Source organism: Saccostrea echinata, unplaced genomic scaffold, assembly GCF_033153115.1.
Source record: "Saccostrea echinata isolate AGI-Se365-2 ecotype Australia unplaced genomic scaffold, CSIRO_AGI_Sech_v1 ptg000025l, whole genome shotgun sequence".
Lineage (NCBI taxonomy): Eukaryota > Metazoa > Mollusca > Bivalvia > Ostreida > Ostreidae > Saccostrea > Saccostrea echinata.
The window spans coordinates 13,925,605-13,953,178 of record NW_026889774.1 but is presented as its reverse complement, the minus strand read 5'-3'; the positions used below and the strand labels follow the sequence as shown (position 1 = coordinate 13,953,178).

General features: G+C 35.4%; 1 pseudogene; it reads right to left on the bottom strand.

Annotated features, from left to right (window-relative positions):
* Positions 1-4,569: 4,569 nt before the first annotated feature.
* On the bottom strand, positions 4,570-27,140 carry LOC133192914 (uncharacterized; annotated as a pseudogene).
* Between the last annotated feature and the right edge of the window lie 434 nt (positions 27,141-27,574).

The window sequence follows — 27,574 nt, the reverse complement described above, 5'->3', positions numbered from 1 at the left end:
CGTCTCTAAAAAATTCTCGAATGGGACGTAAAACAATATACAATCAATCAATCAATCTTCGAGACAAGACCTTACTTTGGGTTTGCATATTTGATTTGCATTTGAGAAAGTTTAACATTCGCTGTAAGTTGCCATACGGTGGCATCAGTGTTTAACAAACACATCTTGTTTAATAGTTAATATGACATTAAGCATTCCGGTAATAAATCAAGGGGTCTTAGGATATATGTATGTTATGTATGTCACTGTTCAGTGCGGTTTCATACGCGGATCCAAACATTTTCAAAAGAGGGGGAGGGGGTCCAGAAAGTTTTTACGAAACTGTACGTACATGCATTTAAGGTAAAAGTGGCATATTTCTGCTAGGTATAAGGGAAACTGTCCAATTACATATACACAGTTGGCATATTCACTTTTACAATATATGATATTATACATTTATTGTCGCCCGCGTGGCGCAGTGGTTAGAGCGTCTGCTCTAGAGTCGCGAAGTATGGAGTTGATCCTTACGTCGCGGGTTCGAATCCCACTGTGGGACGTGGAGACCGGTCCTTCGGATGAGACCGTTTAAACCGAGGTCCCGTGTCGCAGTAGGTGCTGGCACGAAAAAGATCCCTCACTGCTCAATGGCCGTAAGTGCCGAGTATAGGACAAAATTCAGCTCTCCACTGGCAAGTGGTGGCGTCTCCATATGAGTGAAAAATTCTCGAGAGGGACGTTAAACAACATACAAACAAACAAAAAATTATACATTTATTGACTGTATTCGAGGGCAACATGCGTTTTGTCGGACCCAAGAAGCAAACTGTTTGCCTGAGGCCGTTAGGCATCAGTGTGACGTAAGCGGTCATATATCTCATCGACAGGTCCAATATCTCACTCTGCGTTCAAACATCGAATTTTTTTTATTGCCGCTCAGTCAAACATTGGAAATGTTAGACTTTTTAAAATATAGATTTATATAGGAATCAATTTTTAAAGGTAAAACAATGTTTTGTATTTTTGATACCCCATCAATTAATTGTCTGTCATTAGAAATGACCTCTCTTGGGGCATCTGTGTTTATCAATCACAGCTTGTTACCGGTATTACATACATTGCTTACTTGAAAACATAATATCATTGGAACACCTGCTATAATCAAAGGTGAAAGTAGTGTTTTGACTACAGGCATCGAGGGAGGAATTAGACTGGCAAATGCTAGCCCCATGTATATCTTTGTAGGTGTAGCTCCAGTTCCCTCTAGCTTCTGCAGGACATTCTTCTAACTCCGAAAGGACACTTCCTATAAGATAAAAAAGAATCGATTTACTGCTGTTTAAGACATTAGGTATTGCTATTTTAAATCAGTTTAGGGTGTAAGCTACTGTTTTTCATATGAATAACCGTTTGTGAGAAAGAAGCTGATTAGACTAGCTTTATATTCCTGGATTTTAAGCTCACGTGAGCTGAAAGCTCAAATGAGCTTTTCTGAACACTCGTTGTTCGTCGTCCGTCCGTCCGTCTGTAAACTTTTCATATTTTCAACTTCTTCTCAAGAACTACTTGGCCAAATTTAACCAAAGTTGGTACAAAGCATCCTTGGGTAAAAGGGAATAAAACTTGATAAAATGAAGGGTCAAGCCCCCCTCCAAGGGGAGATAATCAAGAAAAGAAAGAGTGTGGAGTCATGAAAAAGTCTTCTTCTTAAGAACCAGAGGGCCAGAATAGCTGACACTTATGTGGAATCATAGGTAGTGTAGAATCCAAATTGTTCATATCATGGCCCCTGGGGTTAGATTACGGCCATAATAAGAAATCAGTTTTACAATGAAATATACAGGAAAAATCTTTAAAAAAACTTCTTTTCAAGGATCAAACGTCATGGTAGCTCAGTCGGTAGAGTGCTCGCTCCTTGATCGGAAGGTTTTGTGTTCGAATCACGGCTCCGACTGACCTAAGTCCATAAAAAAATAGGTAGCAACTGTTCCCTCGTCATGCGCTCGGCACTTTGAAGTGAAAGTTGCGGGTCTTTCGGATGAGACCTTAAAAACCGAGACCCCGTGTCACGTTAGGCGTTGGCACGAAAACGAACTCTCACTGCTCAATGGCCCAGAGAGTCGGGTAAAGGTTTAAATTTGAAGCCCTTTACCGATATGTGGTGACGTCTCTATATAACTGAAAAATTCTCGAAAGGGACGTTAAAACAACATACAATCTCAAGAACCACTGGGCCAGAAAAGCTAAAACTTATGTGGAATCTTCCTGATGTAGCATAGATTTTAAATTGTTCAAATTATGCCCCCCCCTCCCCTGGGGGGGGGGGGACACGGTAGGGAAAGTTTGACAATAAAATATATATAGGGAAAATCTTTAAAAAGTGGTTCTTCTGAAGAACCACTGGGCCAGAAAACCTGAAACTTATGTGGAATCTTCCTGATGTAGCACAGATTTTAAATTGTTCAAATTATGCCTTCCGGAGGTGGGGGGAGGGGTCACAATAAAGAATCAAAAGTTTTACATTCAATTATCAAGGAAAAATTTTTTCTCAAGAACCACTGGGCTAGAAAAGCTGAAACATATATGGAATCTTCCTGAGGTATCATACATTTTGAATTGCTCAAACCATGGCCCCCAAGGGTCACAGTTGGGAATCAAATTTTTACATTGAAATATATAGGGAAAATCTTTAAAACCACTGGCTCAGAAAAGATTAAACATAGGTGAAAGTTTCCTGACTTAGTGTATATTGTAAATTTATTTAAACTTTGGTCCCCGGGGTAGGGTTGTGCCTGATAGGGAATCAAAGTTCGGTATAGATTGAATATGAAAAATATTTTAAAATCATTTCAAGAACAGTTAAGCCATGATTAGTCATATTAATATGGAAGCAATTTAGGAAGTGTATATTCAAGTTTGTTCAAGTCATCACCCCCTCCCTTCTAGGAATAAGGTGGGGCCACAATAGCCAATGAAAGTTTAAATAGAATTTTATAAGAATAAGTCTTTAAAACTTCTCTTCTCAAGAAAAGTGAAATGATGAATCGTATATTTAATGTGGAAGCATTCTAATGTAGTGTAGATTCAAGTTTGTTGAAATCTTGAACCCCCAGGGATTTATAGGAAAAGATTTTAAAAACCTTCTGTGAAGAACAGCAAAGCCATGATTAGTCTTTTTTATATTGAAGCTTCCTCTGGTAGTGTAGATTCAATTCTATTCATATCATGGCCCCTGTATATAGGATATGACCACAAAAGGTGAATTAAAATTAAAAAATTACACGAGACTTACCTGTAAGTTGAAGTTTGATTGAGATTCTGTTACGTCATCAGGATACCAAAGGGATTACGTAAGATAGCATTCTGCCTGCGCAATAGGGTCAGTCTTTAAAAGATACAACTTGACTCATCAAGAACTACACCCACAGCCCCAAAACTGGGTGGGACTAAACGGGTGGGCACGTAATCCCCTTAGTATCCTGATGACGTAACAGAATCTCAATCAAACTTCAACTTACAGGTAAGTCTAATTTAATTTTTTAATTCTGTTACGTCATTATACCAAGGGAATCACGTGAGATTTTGAAGCCTTGATATGCCAAGTTGACTTAATGTCAAGTAAACCAGAACCTATCAAACTTCCTCTTACAGCATTTACATTACATTAAAATATGAAAACCAGAATTCAAATGTAATTCATTTATTACATAAAACTTCAGCAATAAATTTTTTTCACAATCAGCAATGGTATGAACACATCTTTGGCAAATCAAGAAAGTTACTGGTTATTTTTCACAATATCTAGATTATAAAACCTAAGAAAAGTTTTTTCAGAACTCCATCCAGCTTGTTTAAGAATCTCTCCATGGGTACACCACTCAGCTTGAGTGTGCTGAGAATTTCTTTATGTCAATTCCAGCTAATCCCAGAAATGTTTTGATCCATCTTGCAATGGTGCTTTTGCTTACTTATTTATGAGGTTTTAAATAACTAATAAAAACTTTGTCAGACTCATTCCTAATAAGTTCTGTGCGTTTCAAATATTCTGTTAGGCATTGAAAAATACATAGTTTTTCTTCACTTCGAAAATTTTTCAAATTCATATGAAATGATTTACAATTTGGTCTAGATTGCTTTATCTTCCCTAAATAAAAAACATATTTTGAATCATCAACATTCATATTTGACAAACATTTATTATGAGTAGACTGAACTCGTTGAGAGGAAATCATTGCCATTAAAGTTGCAGTTTTCAATGTCATTTGTTTCAATGATATTGATTCAGTACTCTCCATGCTCCTAATATATTCAAAAACAACATTCACATCCCAAATCTCACTATAACGAGATTTTGTTGGTTTAATCTGAAAAATACCTTTCATAAAACGTGATACCAAAGGATGTTTTCCAACATCTATTCCATCTATTATCACAAAACAAGACAATGCTGACCTGGCAGTACTGATACAACTGTAACTTAAATTTTTGTTATGCAATAATAATAAAAATTCTAACACATCATTCACAATTGGTTGAAAGAATTGAAAACACCTTTCACTACAGAAGCTTGTCCATTTCATAATGAATCCTGCATATTGACTTCTGGTGGATCCTCTCCATGATTCTTTGATGATCTGTAATACTTCTCTAGAAATTCCTTGTTCCTGAAATTTGATCGACACACTCGACATGCCATCAATGTCATCTTCAACGAATGTGCCTTTTCCGAATGTGGCAATTTTAACCAATTGGGAGCTTTCCGAATTATCTGGGGAACATCTACTAGAAGTTCCATGAGACTAGTGTACCATGTTTGTGTAGGCCATACTGGGACCACTATTACCCCCTCCGCCTTTTCCTCTTGAATCTTCTGAAGCACTCGACTTATGATACTAAAAGGAGGAAAAGCATAGAAATAAAATTCTTTAAAGTTTCTTGAAAAAGCATCAATGAACTCTGTCTGGGGGTCAGCTTTCCATGCAATATATCTTGACAATTGTTTATTAAGTCTAGATGCAAACATGTCAATATCAAATGGTCCCCATAATGCACTTATTTTATTAAATATTTTTGGATTAAGCATCCATTCTGTGCGATCATTAAAAATTCTTGAACATCTGTCCGCTACTGTATTTTTGAACCAGGAATATGAGTTGCTGACAACCAAATTTCTCTCTCTATGCACCACAACCAAATTTCTCTTGCTATCTTATTGCATGATCTTGATTTGGTACCTCCCATAGCATTAATATAGCAAACTGTTGTTGTGTTGTCAGATAGTATTTGGATATGAGCTTGAATTATCTCTTTACAAAGTGATTTAAGTGCAAATAACACTGCTAATAATTCTTGTTCATTAATATGTAAAAGCAATTCATGCTCACTCCACCTACCACCAGTGGGTGTATCATTAAACTCAGCTCCCCAGCACATGCTGGAAGCATCAGTCATCAACACAAAACTAGGTTCACCTTGTGAAAATTTCCGTTCCTTATTTTGTATATTTTTTATCCACCATTCTATATCCTTTTTTGCTTCACATGTAATTTTCATTTTCCCTTTGTAATCTCCACGAGAAATTCTCAATGCATCAATTTTGTTAAGTGCGATAAAACAAAGGACCATATTCAACCCCTGGAAAAATAGCTACCATAAACCCAAGTAATTGTGAAACCTGTAAAATTTCAACCTCATACATGTTCAAAATTTCTTTACAACACTGGTATGTGTTGTTAATTTTATTTTCTGTTAATCTCACATTCATGTTCACTGAATTTAGAATGAAACCTAAAAATACTATTTCTTGTTTGGGAATAAAAACTGATTTATCAATGTTCAGTATAAATCCCAAGTTCTACATGCTAGTCCCATTACAAGGCAAGTGTACTGAAACAATTCTCCTTCCCAAATAAATCTCATGAACTTTCTTTGTTCTTCTGCCAAAGGTACTGAATAATATGCATCTTTTAAATCAACAGAAGCCATAAAACATCCCTGTTTCATTAAACTTACAGCTGACTGCAAAATTTCCATTTTAAAATGGTTGTATTCTACAAAGTTATTAAATTTTTCTCAAATTCAATATGACTCTATAAGAATTGTCCTTTTTCTGTCTGATGAATATATTTGATATGATTTCATCTGAGCAGTGGTTGCATTTCTCTATAACATTTTTGTTCAATAATTTCTCTACTTCATTAGAAACAATTTTAACTTCTTTGTCATTAAATTTCAAGGGATATAATGGCCTTAGTTGATTTAAATTAGCTTCATCTATCATTTCAATTTGACATCCTTCTACAGATTCTAATATGAATTTATCTGAAGTATTTTCTTTCTATTCCTTTAAAAATTGTTTCAGTCTACCAGTTCTGAAATTTTCTGGTAATAAAACGTCAATTGATTCAGTTTGAAATTTGACTTTAGTAGTTCTTACCTAATTGAACTTGTCAGTATTCACTCTTGTTTGAAGTTCTTTTTTCCTTTTGAGAACTTCCTGTTGTAATCTCCTTTCCTGGGAGCCTGGCCTAAAAAAGGCGTATTTCTACCTCTGTAATTGCCTTGAAACCCTTGTCGGGAATACGGTTGAAAACGCCGACCTCTGTTTCCCTGGTAACTTCCTCTTTGCTTTGCAGCTTTGCTAGTCATGACTTTGTTGACTGTTTTGTTGGTCTTTTCTATTTCATCCAGGCTCTTGCCCAGTTCTCCACCAAACAAATATTGGTTTATCGGTACTCCCGAAGAGAAGAGAGCCAAGTAGTTAACACTGTCTATATCACCTTTCAAGCATTCTCTTCTCCTCATATTAAGTTCATAGTTCCATTGATTTTATCAATTCCTTAATCAAGTCTTCTTTTTCTAGTTCTTTGACCGTTCACGGTAGCTCAGTCGGTAGAGCGCTCGCTCCGTGATCGGGAGGTCGTGAGTTCGAATCTCGGCCGCGACAGACCTAAGTCGATAAAAAATAAGGTAGCAACTGTTCCTTCGCCATGCGCTCGGCACTTTGAAGTGAAAGTTGCGGGTCCTTCGGATGAGACCTTAAAAACCGAGGCCCCGTGTCACGGCAGGCGTTGGCACGATAAAGATCCCTCACTGCTCAATGGCCCTGAGTGCCGAGTAAAGGTCAAAATTTGAAGCCCTTCACCGGTATATGGTGACGTCTCTATATGAGTGAAATTCTCGATTGGGACGTAAAACAATACACAATCAATCAATCAATCTAGTTCTTTGTTCGACACAATTTTTTTTCCAAAATGCTCACCAGAACCGTAACACTTTTAACTAAAAATAACTGACCATGTTGAAATCTGCTATCCAACTGTTTGGTAGATATTTTTAGTCTGTTCCAGATTAACTCGTCAACTTTAGTACATACCAAACTCTCACAATTTTCTGGTCTTTTGATTTTTTCAGCAGACTCTTTAACTTGATCTGCTAACTTTTTGTCAACTTTAATTTTGAACATCAGATCATCAACAAGCTTCGCCAAGTCTTTGTGTATTGGATCAGTTGTAACATCTTGTGAGGTAATTTGTTCAGCAGCAACTTCCAAAAATTGCGACTGTGACCCACTTTCGTTTTCATTTTTCCCGGAATCTCGTGCTTTTCCGGATATCGAAACAGATATTTTTGTTTTTTATAATAAGTCATTCACACTCTTAGTCGTATCTGTTACTTGTGAGTTTAGGACATTATTGTCAATCTCAGAATCATAAACCAAGTAGCCTTCTGATTCATAATCGTTACATGGATTGTTTAATTTGATCGGAAATCAGTTCGACTATGTCTGATCTTAGCCCTCAAAATCCTGCTGTTATAGTGTTTGTTAACATATCAAAACACTTGGCTAAATTATCAACGTTTTGCGTAGAATTTCTATTTTCAACAGACATGTTTTCATTCAAATCACTAACCTCATTTCGTGGAGAAATGTATTTGTAGCTGTACTACTACTAGCCCGTGGCGTGTCTCGTTTTTCCTGTGCACAATCAGGATTTTTTGTAACAGTTGCCGCACGTATACGGTCAAAAACATTCTCATTTGAAATGTTATTCAGGGGAATTTTAACTGGCACTGATATTGACTCACGATCTGTACTTTTTCCCCGATCTGCCGATTTTTTCAACATGGCGGATGCTATGATTGCACCACGTGTATGATGATTATCCAAAATGTTCACAATGGAATCTGTCTTCGACAGATAAAGATACTTCACCAAAAGTTATTTGTCTACGACAAATTTGGTGAAAGAAAAAAAAAGAAGTCTTTTGTATAATTCACCGTTCACAACAGTAAGGAGCTCTTTGCGCCCTATCACTTCAAGCAGAAGCAACGCACTGACTCTATTACGCAGACACAATGCTATCTCACGTGATTCCCTTGGTATGATGACATAACAGAATTTTACATAGGAATACACTCGTATATAAGGGAGAAATCTGACGAAGAACAACAGAGCCAAAGTGTTGTGGCCCATGGGCCTCTTGATGGGCCTCTTGTTTATGCTTACTTTGCATATTGACCCACATTTTCTTGTTTTGTTTATCAATTAAGTTAAATGAGTACATACTATACTTGACAATTTTTTTTCAGACTCTTAATAGCAGGATCAAACAATAATTAATTAATAATATAGAACCCCGTTGTGCATACTAAAACAATTGAACAAAAACTGTTAAGTTTAACAATTCGAACCGACATGTAACATAACTGTAACTAAAGCACCCAGAATCCAATTTTTTGTTGGCATTGCATGTACATGTTGGGAAAAAAATCATATTGCATCGATAATTTTTAATAAGATATGAATTATTATATAAATAAAAATATTCCTGTCTGATTTATATATGTGCTGAGTACATTACATGCACATAGTGATTACTTTTCACAATTGAAAATGTTCATTAAAAAGCTTGTTGCCCCCTCCCACTTTATGTTAAAATCAGGGTAATGTCCTAACATATGAAAAAAAGAGGTTACGAAAAAGGTTGGAACCCCCCACCCCACCCCCCGACTCGAAATAGGATTTCGAGTTTGAACAATTTTCCCTCTTTTTTGCTTGTGTCAGTTATTTTAGGTAGATAGATTTTTTTTTTTTTTGGCTGGCCCCCACTTTCAAAAAACGATACTACATGCCGAAATAACTTGATAAAAAAGCCCTTTCACAATTGGCGCACGAGTACTTTACAACGCTTTGCCATCGGAATGTTTTAGCCTCGCACGATCTCTCGCATACATTGCACGATGCATGTCTCGCATTCGCTGCATGCGTTTTAGTGGTGGCATCAAGTCTCTTCAAAATAGTGGACATGCACACTACTCAGACGCGACCGAATGCGAACCAAATCAATATTATCACAATGCAACATTAGTACGAACGTCTTACAACGTTTTGCGTACTCGCAAGATTGATGCACGATTTTTAAAGGTCGTAAGATGAATCGCAGTTATCTATGCGTGTGATTTGCGACCATGAGTGTCCCATGAAATATATGGAGATAACGAACAGTATTCAAGCTCAAAAGTCCATTAAACAATACAAAATAGGAGCAGAGCAAACACGGACCTCCAAACATCAGAGGTGGGATCAGGTGCCATGGAGGAGTGAGCATCCCTTGCCGACCGGTCACACCCGCCGTGTGCTCCTTGTCATGATCAGGAAATAACGGAAAAATCCGTCGACAATTCAGTGTGTAAATAATGGCCTAACAATTAGCATAAAAAACGTCAGTCAGCATTTGACTCAATCGTAAATTGTATTTACTGACAAGGTCATTGTATCGACCATAGAACTTACCAAATGATGACTTTAAACGAGACAGCTGAAATTCTTGTGTCATCAACTTGTTTGTCAATAATTTACCTTGTTTTAGAAATTGTACATACGTAGAGCATGCTCTTGCGTATCGAATCAACTGAGAAATATATACCCCGTAGGCAGGTGATGAAGGTATATTGCTGCATAAGTAAGGGAAGTTGACGATTGAAAAGTTAAAGTAATCACGTTTATCATAAATTCTAAATCTTGGTTGTTAGATTACCATTAACGTATTTTTCAAGTAAAATATCCAAATATGAAACAGATGTGTCAGACTCTGTGGTATATTTTATCTCAAGCTCACCAGGATATATCGTATCGACATAAGAATGGAAATAGCCATTGTTAATTGACAATACGTCGTCGATATATCTAAATGTCGAGTTGAAGGCCACAGCTAGTGTTTTTTTCTTTTCACGTACAAGATTTTGGACAAATTCTGCTTCATATGAATACAAAAAAAGGTCTGCTAATAACGGGGCGCAATTGGTACCCATGGGAATTCCAATAGATTGTTAGAAGACCTGGTCTCCAAAAACCACATAGATATTGTCAATCAGAAACTCAAGTATCTTTTTAATGTCAACTTCAGAATACTTGTGTGTACAATCAGAATGTTTTTAACAAAATAATTTTACAAATGACCAATGACAAGGTAAGTGTATTTACGAATTCCATTTTTATTGAAAAAGCAGCTGTAAATTATATCAAAAAGCCTGGATTTTAATTTATCGTGGGGAATGGTTGTGTATAAAGTAGAAAAGTCGTAAGTTTTTAAGCTGTTGATTTTGGTAAAATCTTGTGATTTCAAATTTTCCAAAAGTTCCTTGGAATTTTTAAGTATCCACATCTGACTTACAACACTTCTCGAATATATTGTTGCACAGTACTCTTGAAGTTTCTCCTTCACCAGTGTTAATAACTTAGTGAGGAGTAAAGAAAGAGGCTTGGTTGAACATTTAGTAGAACCCGCTATGTGTCTTTGTTTGTAAGGATTTTTATGAAGTTTCGGAATCCAATATAAATATGGTAATTCAAATTCATTTTGGTTGTTTGGAATATTAAAAATATTCAAAACTGACATATGATTTTGAAGAATTTCTTCCTTAGAAAGGGAACTACGAGTATAAGTTGGATTACCACTTGTAGAATTAAATCCAAGTTCCTCTAAAATACCTTTAATATAATGAGCCTTTCAAACAAAGACAATGTTGTTACCTGCTTTGTCAGCAGGGACCAGTACATACTGATCATGTAATCTTGCAACTTTATACTATCGGTTTCAATTTGTCATGCTTTGCCACTAGTATATATACCCTGTATAAGCATCTCTGTTTCAGATCACAATTGACCATGAATGCTGCTGCACCAATACCTCCTCGCCCAACTACGACAACTAAAGAGCGTCGGAAACGGGTGGTATATATACCCCCTGTGACTCGCACGAGCATTCGTATCATGATCGCACGAGCGCTGCACGCCCAATCGCATTGGCGTACGTTCAATCGTTCAAACACCTGATCACTCGCGCGATCCTATCGCATTATCTTACAACACTAGCTTTTATTGTACAACAGTCGCATATACATGCAAGATAAATCGCAAGAAATAATGCGTTTCCATCGCACAACGGTCGCTTTAGATCGTGCGAATTTCGAACGTATTCTTTTTCATGTGTGATTATTTCGGCAACAGTTTACGATTCAATCAAAATTTCTTGGCCGCACGAATATCGTGCGCCAATTGTGAAAAGGCCTTATAAGATTTGTGTTTCCATTCTGCGTGCAACACAGCTGCATATCCATTCCCAAACGGCAGTCGTTTGATAATGCAATAGTTTCGCTACAAAAACTAGGCAAATATTTATCAGCGATTCCTTTTTTTCGTTTACACTCTCAAATGCAGCCCTTTGTCAATTTTACCCAAACCATTTTGATAAATTAATAGCAAGTGCGCTAACCATCATGTTCCCGAACAACAGGTGTACAGTGGCATAAGCCCTTTGTAAGAAACTTTTTGAGATCTGGCCTTCAAGAAGATTACAACATATCTTCTAACTTTTCAAAAAGAAACAAATCAAATAAGTACCTTTTTTCAGCATCATGCTATAAGATCCAACTGAATAATCGGTCCTATCACACACATCTGTCAATCCCAGAGGGGCGTTTAAAGCAGCTGATTTCAGTCTCTCGTTCGAAGTGCTTGGATTTTTAACTGTAATATAAATCAAGTTAATGATATAGAGGATATTCAATGTTTTGTAGATGAATATGGAATTTATTTCACAAATGGGACAGGATTTTTTTTATATATCTTCACGAGTGCAAAGCACGAGTGAAAATATCAAACAAGCTAATTCAGAGAATTTGTGTCCCCCGCTTAGGGAAAAAAGAAGAGCATGCGCAGTTCGGGGGGGGGGTCGGACTACCCCCCCCCCCCCGGTAGAATTATTAAATGTATACATGTATATTGAAACAAATAAAAAATGCCTATATGGATATAAAGATTTTATTGCTCATTCTTTAATATGCGTATAGAAGATCCTTTTTATATATGTACTATTTATCACACTGTAATAATGATTTTATGAGTTTGTACAAGCCAGACGTCATAACTTTTTCATTTCACATGTTGAATAGTATCATTTAGTAAATCAAAAAAAAAAAAACATTTAAAAAAATAGAAGCGATCGGGGATAGAACCCGGGCCTCTCGCTTGCTAAGCGAGCAACATACCCCTAGACCACGGAAGCACTTGATTATACAGGAAATTAAAGGCAAACACTACATATGTAGGTCACACACAAAAGTCAGCAATGATAATGTTGTAAGTTATGCTTCTTTGACTATGTAACAAGAAGTTGATTTACTCATTTCCATAATATGACTCATATTGAGTTAAGTCTGATTAAATGAAAACATTAGGTCACGTATAATGTTCATATTCACGTTTGATATTGTCAAAATTTTACACATTACATATTGTCTAATTTAGCCTTTACTAAAAAGTTCTTATAGATGAAGTCGGCCAACCTGTATTATACGTAATAACTCTCCACATGCCCCTGTGCTAAAAATAGTGCCAAGCGACTTTTAAATATACAATAAAAAAAACGGGGCGGGACACTTTGAGAGGGGCGAGAGATGCCATAGGGAGTTATGGTACAAAATTTATTTGCAAAAGCTCAAAGACTTTTTGAAATATCGCCCGGAAACGAAATTAAGTGTTACAGACGGAATTTGTGAATTTACGACCTTGAACTTTGACCTTTTGACCTCAAAATCAATAGAGGCCTTCCTTAGGCTATAGGGAGTTGCTATGCAAAATTTAATTGCGAAAAGTTCAAAGGATTTTTGAGATATCGCGCGGAAACGAAAGTGTTACAGACAGAGAGAAATACAGAGAGACGGACGGACAGACAGACCCAAATTAATATCCATTATATATATTTATTATACTTTCATGTTAAATACTAAAATCTGATTGGTTTAGACGCATTTAACAATCCGTAATGTTACCCTCAGCGTTAGCAACACACTTGACAACGGGTAGCATTACGAAAATATCACATGCGTTCAAATCATGCGCGTAAGGTTCACCGTAGAATTCTCAAAACGTCGGATGTGCGTTTGAAAGAAGCCGAATAAACGACGTCAATAAAAGCTTGTGTCCGATGTAGCTTACTTGAAAACAACAAACGACAGACGAAACATCCTTGCGACTGCATTCTTTAGATGATAAAGGACTTTTTGAGTAGCGAACAAACAATAAAGAGGTTGGTAAATCTTTTCCGAAACTTTCTTATTGAGAAAAATAGAAGCTGGGAGTTTGAAAGCTTTCTAAGCGTGAACTTAACGACGATCTCCGATTTTTTTTTATGACATCCGAAATCAATAAGACATTCAGTATAATAAAATAAATAGTGCACGTTTTTGAGGGTAACAGTTGAAATTGACACCCCAAGGAAAACCATTGTCAACCTCCGCTGACGCGTCGGTTGACAATGGTTTTCCTTGGGGTGTCAATTTCAACTGTTACCCTCAAAAACGTGCTCTATTTATATAATATATATATTAATAATAAAAGCGGGGGACAAAAATCGTGTCTCACGAGTAAAATAAATAACATATTCATCTACAAAACATAGAATTTCCTATTTATTACATTTTCTTAGATTTTCCCTTTGCCTTTGTCTTTTCGTAACACAGTGTCATGGGCTGTGACGTCATAGTTGAGCGATTGAGACGTCATAGCTAAGTGACTGCGAGATTGTAAAACGTTGTAAACATGGATTTTTAACGACATATTTGGAAAAAACGTTGGCAGTTTTACCATTAGTCTCTGTCAGGTTGGCTCATTAACTCTATCTTATAACAGGCAGGGGATTTTTTTTAAAAAAGCACTCTTTGAAGGGAAGGAAAATCGTAAGTTTTGCCGCACTTCTGATATTCTCACACTGTGAGAATATCATTTTGATATCCTTTTACACTGTGTCAGAATATCACTTTTATTCAGTTAATAAATTACAGTATTTCGCTGTTGAAAATGTAATAAATACCGGTACATGTAAATCATCTGAATTAGACTTAAATTGAGCACAGCGTTATACTATAAGGATACGTTTTAAGACTCGATAATTCATTGGAATCTGATCGAGTTATTCTTTGCCAATGACCTGATACGTAACAGTCCCGTAGTAACGTTTTTAAAGAAGGGGGGGGGGCAAACTTCCAAAAAAATCTGACACGCAAAAAGAAAACCAGGACTGTCCTAACTCAAAAATCTTATTTCGTTGAGGGGGGGCTTACTTTTGCTATATTTTTTTTTCCCAAATCCTAGATATTCCAGTGCTCAACTTTACAGCAACAAAAGGGGGGAGGCGAGCACGTAGCAAAAATACTATACTCGGAAAAAAGAAAGGGGAGACCGGGCCACCATTCCCACCCACCCGCCCACACGCGTTCTGCATATTGAGCAGATCTTTTAGCATCTCTCGCGTGTTTATGTAATATTACACGATGCATATTTATTAAGAATCTTTTTGCATAGAACGGATTCGTTTTCTTTAAAAAAAAAAAAAAAGAAAAGGGGGGGGGGTCTTTTACATGTACATTTAAATGACATGTACTTTTTACAGTAAAGAAGTAGGCTAAAGAAAAAAAAGTCAAGTTGATTTTCAAATTCATATGGTAAGGAGCGTTATGGGTCACTATCGACTTGAAGCGCCTCTAAAGGTGACCTTGTAAGGGCTGAATTTGATTCTGATCAAGAAATCCAGTAGTAAATTCCCTGAGTTGAGAGTGGTTTGCCAGAGTATCAATGAAAAAACAGGAGGCGCGTGTTGCGCACAAAGATCAATAGTTTTGAAGAACAATGATCATCACTTTAGAAGACATAAATTACTTTTCTTTTGGTGCACCAACCTATATTTATATTTATTTATATTTTAAAAGATTTATTAATTATTGTAAAACTTGGAATTCATGATCAATAATTGTGGCTTTTAACTATTGACAAGAAGAAAAAGCTATGTTAGCAAAGAGAAATCAAATTGTTCACCCTAAGACTTTTTGAGACAAAAGTACAATGTGTATATGTTTACACGGGTCGGGCGATTTTTCAAATATGGAAGTCAAGATCGATAACCGTGAATTGCTATAAATACACAGAATTTATACACAAGGTGCTTAACCTTCTGACCAATCAGATAACGCATTTAGACAAACCCATGATAAAATAAATCATACTTTTTTGCTCAAAAGTCTTTTAGAACAAACTTTTTGTAAACTTAATGCACATTTGGGAATGATACAGCATATAAGACAATTGTGAATCCGTGAACAAACAAGACTTGAAAGCTTACTACGCTTATAATAAAGGGGGAGTTTCGATAAGGCCGCTCAGCGGCCCACTTTTTTTCATAAAAATAAATTTCAATATATTTTTTCAAAACTAGTTTAGAATTCAAGATAAATATGTTAACTTTTGTTATTTATATTTCAAAAGTTAATGTGAGATGAATTCACACCGTAGCTGATACATACTTAGATGTACCCTCAGATCCGTTAACATTAGGCTTATGGGAAAATATAAGAGGGTGGCATTTATAAATCGATGTTTAGAATATGAAGTGCATGAGAGACACTCACCTAAATTTGTTCAGTAATTAGATATACTCTGCACACTAATTTCTTGAAATGTGATGAGTGTCGCGTGTGCACTTCATATCCAAAAATTAAAAATTACGTAAAATTTGCATATCTAAAATTAGAAGCTCCTGGTTTCTTGATCTGACTCTTTGTTAAAATACTAAGCCAAAAGTAGCATATTTTTATTAAATCAAAGAAGATTCTCGATTATATTAACAGTAGAAAACGTTATCATAACCTATCTTCATTTCGATACTTTTTTTGTCGCCAACGTATAACGTTAACGTCACATATTTAGCTCACCTCCTCGAAGTTGGGGGAGCTTTTGTAATACCGTCAGCATCGGTGTTCCAGGTAAAAAGTTTTTGAAGCAGATTTTTTTCAAGTATATCTATGCCCTATATTAATCAGAGTCACCTGATCTAGCGTGTTTCCTTGTCACAAGTCAGGTTCAGATGCTGGATTTTTAGCCAAAGAATGACCAGGTAAATGTTTTAAAAGCAGGTTTAAGTTTTTGAAGCAGAGCAGCTCCAAGCACTTGTTGACCAGACTTGCTTCATGATGCATCTATGGATGCACACTACTAGATTGCTTCAGATGCTGGATATGACCTACATTTCCTTAATGAGCAGGTTAAAGATTTTGAAGCGGGTCTCATTCTTATGTAACTATAAGCCCTATCGTGACCAGACTTGCAATGATGATGCATCTAGGATTGCACACTACCAGACATGGTTCAGATGCTGGATCTTTCTTACATTTTCCGACTGACTGAATAAAAAATAAGTTTTAGAGTAAGTCCATTCCTTATCGTTATTTATCGTGCATAGTTATATTTTTGACTTTCTTGTAAATAGAAATCCACGCTCCAACATGCTAGAGAGGCGCCCATATATTTCCGTGTGGTTGATTTAGGGAACGTGGCTTGTTTTAAGTCTGGATGTCGAGGCGCATATGTCTGCCTGATTAAGGATTAAACACATATCTTTGGCGTTTACACATGTATTTCGAACTGCGCTCTGGTCTAGCAAATCATATATAATGAATTCTAAAACTCTCTAAATGAGAAGTGACTAGAGTTGGTGAAGCAACTTAAGTATCTATGGTGAGTTGGGAAGCGAGAGGAAATTAGTCCTGGCTGGGATTCTCTCAGATATGCTGAAAACATAATGCAGATCTATATGGGCAAATACTTCTTAGTTTCATAATTGTTTGTTAACAACAATCTAAAGTTGCTAATGTTATGAATTTCTTAACCAATGAGAATCTAGGTCACCATTTGAGAGACGCTAATTATGTATCGCCGAGATTGTCACGCCTTACTGAAAATTCAAGCAGAAATGATATTTGTACTATCAAATACATTGCAATATACTGAAGCCGGTAGGTGCTAGGTAACAAAAAAATATATATTTAGTTTCTGCATGGCGCCTGCCATTGAAATATCTTGCGGTCGCCAGATAAAATTGTAATGTTTTTGCCAATCAAGTTGTAGCACCCAATGATGTACCTTAATGCACTTGATTGACAGAGGTACACAGACCGGGTATTTTTGAAGGCGGTGCTTAAAATCTCTGCCTTTAACGACATCTACAACTTCTGCTTGTAGTCAAATCTGAGAGTTTCATGCCTTATTATTTACATTTTATACAAATTAAAAAAAATCACTTCATAAGGTCTTCAACTCATAACTTTAAATTAATGTTTTATTAGAGTACATGTCTACACCGCAAGAAGGCTTCTAGGTATTTACGTGGCGGCCGCGAGATAAGTTTCTGGTCGCCGCCAGTTATTTATGTGGTGGCCGCAGGAAAAGTATTTCGCAGCCGCCAGATATATATTTTCTAGCAGCTGCCGAATAATTATGTGGCGGCCGCCAGATAAAATATTTTTCTTACCTTGCACCTACAATGTACAGGCTTACATAGCAATATGATGCTTTTAAATAAACTTTTTATGTATGTATGTATGTATATAAAGTTGCATTTTTTTTTTAAATTCTTTTTTATTTCAAAACATTTTGTTTAATTTCAATTTTATGATATTAAGGTATATTTTTATAAAACATGTAGTTGTATAACCTCATTGATGAAAATGGACTGCATATACCTGTATATGACGTTTTTACGTTTACCTAGCTCATGTCTACATATCTTTTCATTTGCATTTTTCGTATGGGAAAATGTTAAATATTGACTTTAAAGATTATATATAAACTGTCGATTAATTATGAGGTTAAAACTTTCTATATATATTAATTTTACGTTTTATGAGTTAAATTCATCCTCTTTAAAAGAAAAGTAACATTTAACACACCAGAAAAATATTGCACCTTAAAAAAACATTCGCATAAGACCAATACCATTTTCCATAAAAAAAATTGTTGAAATTGGTTAATTTATGTCTTTGTTCATATTTATCCTACTTCATTTACGATTCTAACGGCTAAAAAAATCCACTTTCCCCCTATAAAAATGTCTACTCCAAAAATATACGAAAGGGGGTATACTTAAATTTTCAATTATCACGTGACCGGAAAATGCGTAACATAGATTATTTTCATATTTTTTGGAAGATAAGGAGTTTTTCTACAAAATATCAAAATTTCATAAAATTTCGTGAGGGGCCGAAAACGGCCTTATCGAAACTCCCCCTTTAAATGGGATTAGATGGGGGGATGAAAATGTCAAATTTGTTCACAATAAATATGCGGGGAATACCTTATTCTTCCAAACTTTTCATCTTATTTCTAAAGATTTTTTGTCAATAGAATCTTTTTGAGGTAAAAAAAAAAAAACAACAGCAAATTATCATTCTTGACTTTCATATTTGGAAATCGTCCAGACCAGTTAAAATCACAGTCTCAAACGGTTTTCTCTAAAAGACAAAATTGAAAGCGGTCCCTAAAGGATTCAGGCTTAAGTTTCTTTTGACAGCAAATGTACAATACTAACCACTCGCCAGGTAATACTGATACTTATTCTCCGACAGGTAGACGAATCGTAGACAGATGTATACTTCAAAGTCAACACCATGTAAATTGAACGTCGGAGATCTAAAAGGGGAAAAAATGAAAATATCAAAGAAATCTGCTCTTAGTTAAAATTCACTTTAAATAAACGTAGCAAGACCACTTTCACATTTTGTTCAAAACAGCTTCGGATATCAGGTACAATTGACAATTGCAATCAGCACGAGAATTACAAAATTTTGGCGTGTTGATGTCAATGTCTCTGATAAGTAAATAACTACTGGCGTATTGAAAGTTTTCTATAAGGGATTATAATACAACCAAACTATAAAATTATCAAAGGCCACTTTGTTCATTTTTTTTCTTTATTGTGTTCATTCAGTCTTTTCGAATTAAAATCATATTATTTGATATTAGGAAACAAATGATTAATTGGCTATTGTTTTTAAACATGTCCCTAAATAAAAGCTTTCTTGAAGATTTTAGCTTTGAAAATCGCATTTGGCAAAGAGAAAAATATTTAATTCAGAGGTAATCTCCGTTTGTTATATTTGGGTCAGTCTCATAAACACATTGACTAAAATAAAAAAAGAAATATTCATTGGAATGATTTTATGTGTGAATTAGCAGAAAATGAAGCTAAAATATATATTTTGAAAAAAAAAATGTTTGGTTTGTTTGATAGAAAATAGAAATTCATAAAAAGTTGAAAGGAAGTTTTGAAACATGAACGGACCTCTCTCTTTTCTCTCTCAAAGTTGTTATTACAGTACTAATTGAAGTACCATTGGTTTGATCTAAGAAACATGCATCTCATACATGTACATACTTTGCCATATATCTATCCCCAGTATTGGTATCGCATGTGTACCCTAATGTTCCAAAAGAGAGGCTGGGAAAATTGTCGACAGTGGTGTTTGAAAATGTAAGTATTCCATGATCACTGGTTTCCCATGTCCCCGTCACTGGAAAAGTACACAAGCAATCTGGCGGGAAAAAAGTAATGGTTTATTATATTTTCAACAGTGATTTTTTTTATTTAAAGTGATATTCTGTCACAGTGTGAAAGGATATCAAAGTAATATTCGGTCACACAGTGAGGGAAGAATTGCCGCAAAATTTGCGATTTTCCGCCCCTTCAGTAAAAGTGTTGTAAAAAATACCCTCTGGTCTCTCATAAGATGGAAACAGTAACTAAATTATCCTGATAGAGACTAAAACCGCCTATTTCTTCCGAAATATATTGCTAAAATCCATGTTTTCAATGTTTCAGTCTCACAATTTTTTTAGACACGCCATCTCAAACGCTCAACTATGATCCCACAGCCTATGACATCATTGTGTTACAAAAAGACAGGCAGATGGGAAATCAAACAAAATTTAATTAACACAATAGACAATTCAATGTTTTAATTTGTAGTTGGATATGGAATTTACTTCACACGTAAGGCAGTCGTGAAAATATGGGGGAAAAAAATCCTGTCCCAATCGTGAAATAGATTCCATATCAAGTACAAAACATTAAGTATCCTTTATGTTTTATTGCATATATAAAACATGTCTATACTTACTTAAGTGTTGGATATTCCATATTAAGAAAAATATGAAACTCCAATATAACATCATTTTTTCTTCATGTTCCAAATTGCAATACGTATCTACCGAAAAAAATACATCGAAACGAATTAAGATACTTCAATGGAAGATTGAATTCATGATTTAGCAGATTAGTGTAGATTAAATATACTTAATTGCTCTAGCTTGTGAGAAAGTAAATGTCGCATTACAAAGGGTTTTAATAATCTGTTTAAAGGGTTGAGTTCAGATTGTCCATAATCTGGTATTATTTCTAATGTTTTGCTACCTAACATATTTATTTGATATCAAGTTTTACTGTCCATGAATAAGTTGATTTTTTAAGTGGGCTATTATAGCCAGTCAATTTTCTTGGCGATAAATGAACTTCAGTAGTAAGTTGGTATTTAACCCGCCCACCAGATTGCAGCACTTTAATTTTACATTTTTCTAAATACTTCAGTTCTTACCCACAGTACCAAGGTCATCACTCTCAAAATACGTAAAACACTGGCTTTCAAACAGGGTTCAATCAATAGTTATGATGGCAAATTCAAAGGAATTTAACATTGCACTGCGGAAACGGGTATATCTCAGTACCTCACCTGCATAATTACATACGGTACAGCTCCGTACCTAACTAACCAACGTCTGTGACGGTACATATTGTCGTTCTGTACATATTGTCGTCGGCGACAATATGTACCTACCCTCACTGCACATAGTCATCCATCGGTATGTCCCTGATAAAAAAAATACTATAGTAGACTATAGTTAACTATAGTTTACTATAGTTAACTATAGTATTAAAGTAAAAACTTTGAAACTTTGATATACTATAGTAAAAACTTTGGAACTTTGATTTACTACAGTGAAAACTTTGGAACTTTGATTTACTATAGTAAAAACTTTGAAACTTTGATTTACTATAGTGAAAACTTTGGAACTTTGATTAACTATAGTAAAAACTCTGAAACTTTGATTTACTATGGTGAAAACTTTGGAACTTTGATTAACTATAGTAAAAACTTTGAAACTTTGATTTACTTTAGTAAAAACTTTGATACTTTGATTTACTATAGTAAAACCAGTCGGATTATGTTTTTGATTCCCATTCTTGATATTTTATGATATCCATAAAAGCTTCAGAGAACTTTTTATAAACCGGACACCTCCCCTAAAAAGAATAATGTTCAAGAAATAAATTTTAATGTAAAGTTGTCTCTCGCGCCGATAGATAATCAACATATTTTTAAATGTATTTCATTTAATGCAGATATACGTAAGTTTTTTTAATGGAGGAAAGAAAATAATATACTATAAAATAAAATTTGCGTCATTTAAAACAAAAATACCTGCTCCATCAATTTCAGTAAACATGTATTTTTTCAATTTATAAATGTAAATAAAGCATTTCAATTGACTAATTTGTAAATTTGAATGAAGATGTACAACAACCCCTAGCCCCCACCAAACCCCACCTCCACCCCCTAAAAAAACGGTAAAATAAGCAAAGAATTATAAAAATACTTTAATAAGTTGATAAACTATTTTGATAACTTTGGAACTATAGTAAAAACTTTGAATCTTTCATTTACTTTAGTAAAAACTTTGATTAACTTTAATAAAAACTTTGGAATTTGATTTACTATGGTGAAAATTTTGGAACTTTGATTTACTATAGTAAAAACTTTGGAACTTTGATTTACTAAAGTGAAAACCTTTGAACTTTGATTTACTATAGTAAAAACTTTGGAACTTTGATTAACTATAGTAAAAACTCTAAAACTTTGATTTACTAAAGTTAACTGTAGTAAACTATAGTTAACTATAGTATTTTTTTGTTAGGGGTATGTCGCCGGCGACTATATGTACCAAGACGAACCTTTCTTTTTTTTCTCCAGCTGCATAATGGACGACAAAAGGTACAGTCACGCATCGGCACATTTTGTCGTCGGCGACAATATGTACTGTGAACATTTGCACATTTTGTCGCCGATATATTGAAGAATATCTACTAAAGTCGTGAAGAGAGAGAGAGAGAGATTGACACACACACAGAGAGAAGGAGAGACAAAGTGTATGACAGACAAATTAGTAAACAAGTTATATTTATTAAGCATAACTCGAAAAACTGTAGGGAGAAAGGTTTTGGTCAGAAACTTGTGTCCAAGATTGGTATACTGACTACATCATCATATATATCAAGATACCGTAATTCTTGAGATATCTGATAAATCAGTCTATTATTTTAATATAAATATATTCTTTTCTTTTTAACAAAAATAGCGTCGCCATAAATCGAAGGGTTTTTTTTACAGTGCTTGGATCTGTAGCTCTCTGGTTTGTCTGTTCAAATTTTCTCAACCAGTGAGCTACAGTTCTGCAGCTAGTCACCAGGCGAAGCTTTTAAATTAAAATGCGTTCAAAACATAATATTGAATTGCCAGCTCGGTCTTGATTTTAAATTTTTAATTCAGGTTCTTACGTATAGCAAATGGATGTACAGTGTATAGGGTTCCCTTGGTGATACATAAACATGTTTGATGTGATGTCACATGATTTTATTGATCACGTGACGGCCGATGATGTTTTTTTTTAATGTCCCCGTAATTGAAGATTCGGGGGTACATAGTTTTTGTTCTTCCGCCCGTCTGTCTGTCTATCTGTCTCTCAAAAATTTAACCTTACCCATAACTTTTGACTAGTAGGAGCTATGGCTTTCATATTTCACATGTGTATTTCTTGTGACAAGTCCTTTCTTTGGGTACCATCAAATTAGACCTTGACCTTGGATCCACTTTTGCTAAATTTATCAGACTTTAACCTTGGCCATAACTTTTAAATAGTTGGTGCTAAGGCTTTCAAACTTCACATGTATCTTGTGACAAAACCTTCCTTTGGATACCAACAACTTGACCGTTTGACCCTGGAGTTTGACCTACTTTTGAAAAAAGTTAACCTTGGACATAACTTTTGAATAATTGGTGCTAGCGCTTTCTACTTCACTTGTTTATATCTTGCGACAAGACCTTCTTATGGATACCAACAACTTTGACCCTTGAACTTGGAGTTTGACCTATTTTGAAAAACTTTAACCTTGGCCCTAACTTTTGAACAGTTGATGCTACGGCTTTCATTCTTCATATGTGTATTTCTTGTGACTAGACTTCTTTTGGATACCAACAATTTTGACCCTTTGACCTTGACCTTGGATTTTGACCTACTTTTGAAAAACTTTAACCTTGGTCATAACTTTTGAACAATGGGTGCTAGGGCTTTCATACTTCACATGTATATTTCTTGTGAAAAGACCTTTCTTTGGATATTAACAATTTTGGCCCATTGACCTTGACTTTAAAATTTGACCTACTTAGAAAAACTTTAATCTTGGCCATAATATTTGAACATTTGTTTCTAGGCTTTCATATTTCACGTACATGTTTATCACCTGTGACAACACTTTCCCTTGGGCACCATTTGACTTTGAACTTGATGTTTTACTTACTTTTGAAAAACTTTAACCTTCGCCATAACTTTTCAATGGTTGGTGTTAGGCCTTTAATATTTCACAGGTATATTCCTCGAGACAAGATCTTTCTTTGGGTACCAACTTTTGACCTGGAGTTTGATTTGCATTTGAGAAACTTAAACTTTCGCCATAAGCTGGCATACGGGGGGCATCAGTGTTTCCCAAACACATCTTGTTTTGCTCAAAAATCGCTTTTTGATTCACGCAATAAGTATTGATTTTTTTTGTTATGTACATGTATACTAATTTCTCATTATATTTAGGGTTCCATTGTATTGCCGAATTTTCCAATAATTGGCATATCCTATCTTGTCAGTGATTTGTACGTACATGTGCCTTTGTCGTCTAACGGACTTATGTGATGCTGAACAGTTGACAAAGCGTAATTAACAAATGTCATATCATATTTTATCTTTTTCTTATCACTAAAAAGGTAAAGTCGGTATTAAAAAAATAAACATTTGAACATCGTTCAGTTTCACATTTTATTTTTTCTTATTACTGAAAATATGAGGTCGGCAAAATCAACAATGAAGTACTGTGGAATCATTTAAATTCGTGGGGGTCAATGTTCGTGGGCAAGCAAAATTTTATTGGTTCCTGGGGATGTAATTTCGTGGGCAGCTCGTTTATTTGGTAGATCTAATTAATCGGTACGTTGACAAAATAGTTGTTCGTGGGGATGTAAATTCGTGGGTAACGATTACCCACGAAATCCACGAACATTGATCCCCCACGAACAATGATGATTCCGCAGTAAACATTTGAACATCGTCATTCGTAGAATTACATTTTTACATTACAATGGTATTTGAATTGAAATATAAGAAATTTTATTTATAACTGCATTGTCTTTCCCTTTAATTCAATGAGACTCAACCATTGATGGTAAAGAAGCCTTTTGTTTTAACACTATACACTTCTCTAATGTATACAGATATGCGCTGAAGCACTTTCGGGTGTTTGGTGCATGAATCGTTCTACGCAGGATACGTTTCAGCGTTTAAGTTCTGTAAATTTGTTACCATTTTTCCTCTATGAATAAAATGGGTTTGCAATATGGTGTATATTATTCTTTTTTAAACTTCTTGTAAGACTAACAAACATTTCCTATATACCGTCACCTTGTTAACATTAGTAACAGGTTACATCAGCATGGCGTCGCCCGCGTGGCGCAGTGGTTAAAGCGTCTCCTCTAGAGTCGCAAATTAAGGAGTTGATCCTTACGTCGCGGGTTTGAATCCCACTGTGGGACGTGGAGACCGGTCCTTTGGATGAGACCGTATAAACCGAGGTCCCGTGTCGCAGTAGGTGCTGGCACGAAAAAGATCCCTCACTGCTCAATGGCCGTAAGTGCCGAGTGTAGGACAAAATCTGCAGCTCTCCACCGGCAAGTGGTGGCGTCTCCATATGAGTGAAAAGTTCTCGAGAAGGACATTAAACAACATACAAACAAACAAACATCAGTATGGCTATCGGCGAAATCGAAAAGAAAACAATTGTCGGTGTATTGCGTAGGTGAGCAGCTTATCTGGGAATCAATTCGAAGAAAGAAAGATGACTTAATATGCGATATATATATTATCTATTATATATTATGCGATATAATATATTTATAGGCCATTCCAAGTTTTTCCTATGTTTAGCGTCCGCGTGCGCCTTGATTTTGAACCCAATATCAGAAAAACCAAACAAAATCAGGAGACCGGATATTGATTATTCTGGTCGAAATCTTTGAATTCTATCATTTCCTGTAATGATCTGTCTACCTTATTTTTAATTTTGGTATATTTTAAGCATTTAGTACCTGATTTTGTTAAAGTATAAATCTAGAAAGGAGAAAAATATAAATTTTTTTAAATCCAATCATTTGATTGACGTTACTTTTATTACTATGAAGTCTGTTTTCTTTTTTTGGTTTGTGTGTTTTTTGCGAATAGGAGGGTAGGTTTTTGAAAGATGGGTGGGCGCTAAACATAGAAAAAACTTGGAATGGCTTTATCTAGTCAAACACAAGCAGTTTTGTTTAACTCTAGATGCGATGTCGTCATCTTCCGTTAATCTAGCTTCTTGGGGTAGTGTAAATTCTAAATTCTACAAATCATGGTCTCCAAGCTTAAGGTTACAATAGAGAAACAAAGTTCTACAGTAAAAAATCTTTTTAAATTTTCTTCTTACGAATGACTGGACTAGACAAATAGAAACTTATGTGTATGATTCTTGATATATATAGAATCTAAATTGTTCGGAATATGGCCCCCAAGGGTAGGAAGTGGTCATAATAGCTGTTAAAAGTTAACATAGGAATAAGAGAGAACAAGCTAATTCAAAGAATTTGTGTCCCCCGCATAAGGAAAAAAGAAGAGCATACGCAGTTCGGGGGGGGGGGGGGTCGGACTACTCCCCCCCCCCCCTTTTCCCCGGATTTGTAGAATTATTAAATGTATACATGTATATTGAAGCAAATAAAAAATGCCAATATGAATTTAAAGATTTGATTGCTTATTCTTTAATATGGGTATATAAGATCCTTTTTATATATACTATTTATCACACTGTAATAATGATTTTATGAGTTTGTACAAGCCAGACGTCATAACTTTTTCACATGCTGAATACTATCATTTAGTAAATCAAAAAAATAATTCCAAAAAAAGAGGTTCGTCCGGGATTTGAACCCGGCACCTCTCACATGCTACGCGAGAGTCATACCCCTAGACCACGGAGGCACTTGATTATACAGAATTAATTAAATGCAAACATTAGGTCACATATAATGTTTAAATTCACGTTCGATATTGTCAAAATTTCACACAATACATGGTGTCTAATTTAGCTTTACTAAACAGTTCTAATAGATCACTGCGTGAAATAAGCAGTTTCCGGTCATGGGAAACTATATGGAAACCACATGGAAACCTCATGTTTACATCATGTTTCCTAGTGGTTTCCGCAGCGGATGCCAGGTTATTCCGTCAAGTTTCCGTACCACGGAAACTACTACGCTCCGATTCCATAAGGTATCCCGAACCACGGAAACCTCAGGAAACCTGAAGTTTCCCGAGCCTCCATGTAGTTTCCCATAATGGGAAACCTGAAGATTCCACTGGTTTCCATAATTAGGAAACTATGTGGAATCGGAGCGTAGTGGTTTCCATGGAATGGAAACTCAATGGAATCCTCAGATTTCCCATGAACGGAAACTAGAGGAAACCTCGTGATTCCTCAAGTTTCCATGACTCAGGAAACTATATGGAATTGGAGCGTAGTGGTTTCTGTGTGATGGAAACTTGGTGGAATTATCTGGTGTCTCATGAAAGGAAATTACTGGGAAACTTCAAGATTCCCTTATTTTTCTGAGACGGGAAGCAATGTGTAATTGTGGTGTAATAGTTTCCATACCATGGAAACTACAGGGTAGGTTGAGCATTTCAATTTCGAAAAATGATTGACAAGCAACTGGAAGCTCAAGGATCCCTGTATTTTCCATGGTAAATCTTTCTTGTCTAGAATATGAAAAGAGAACAGCAGGTTTAAATCAAAATATATAT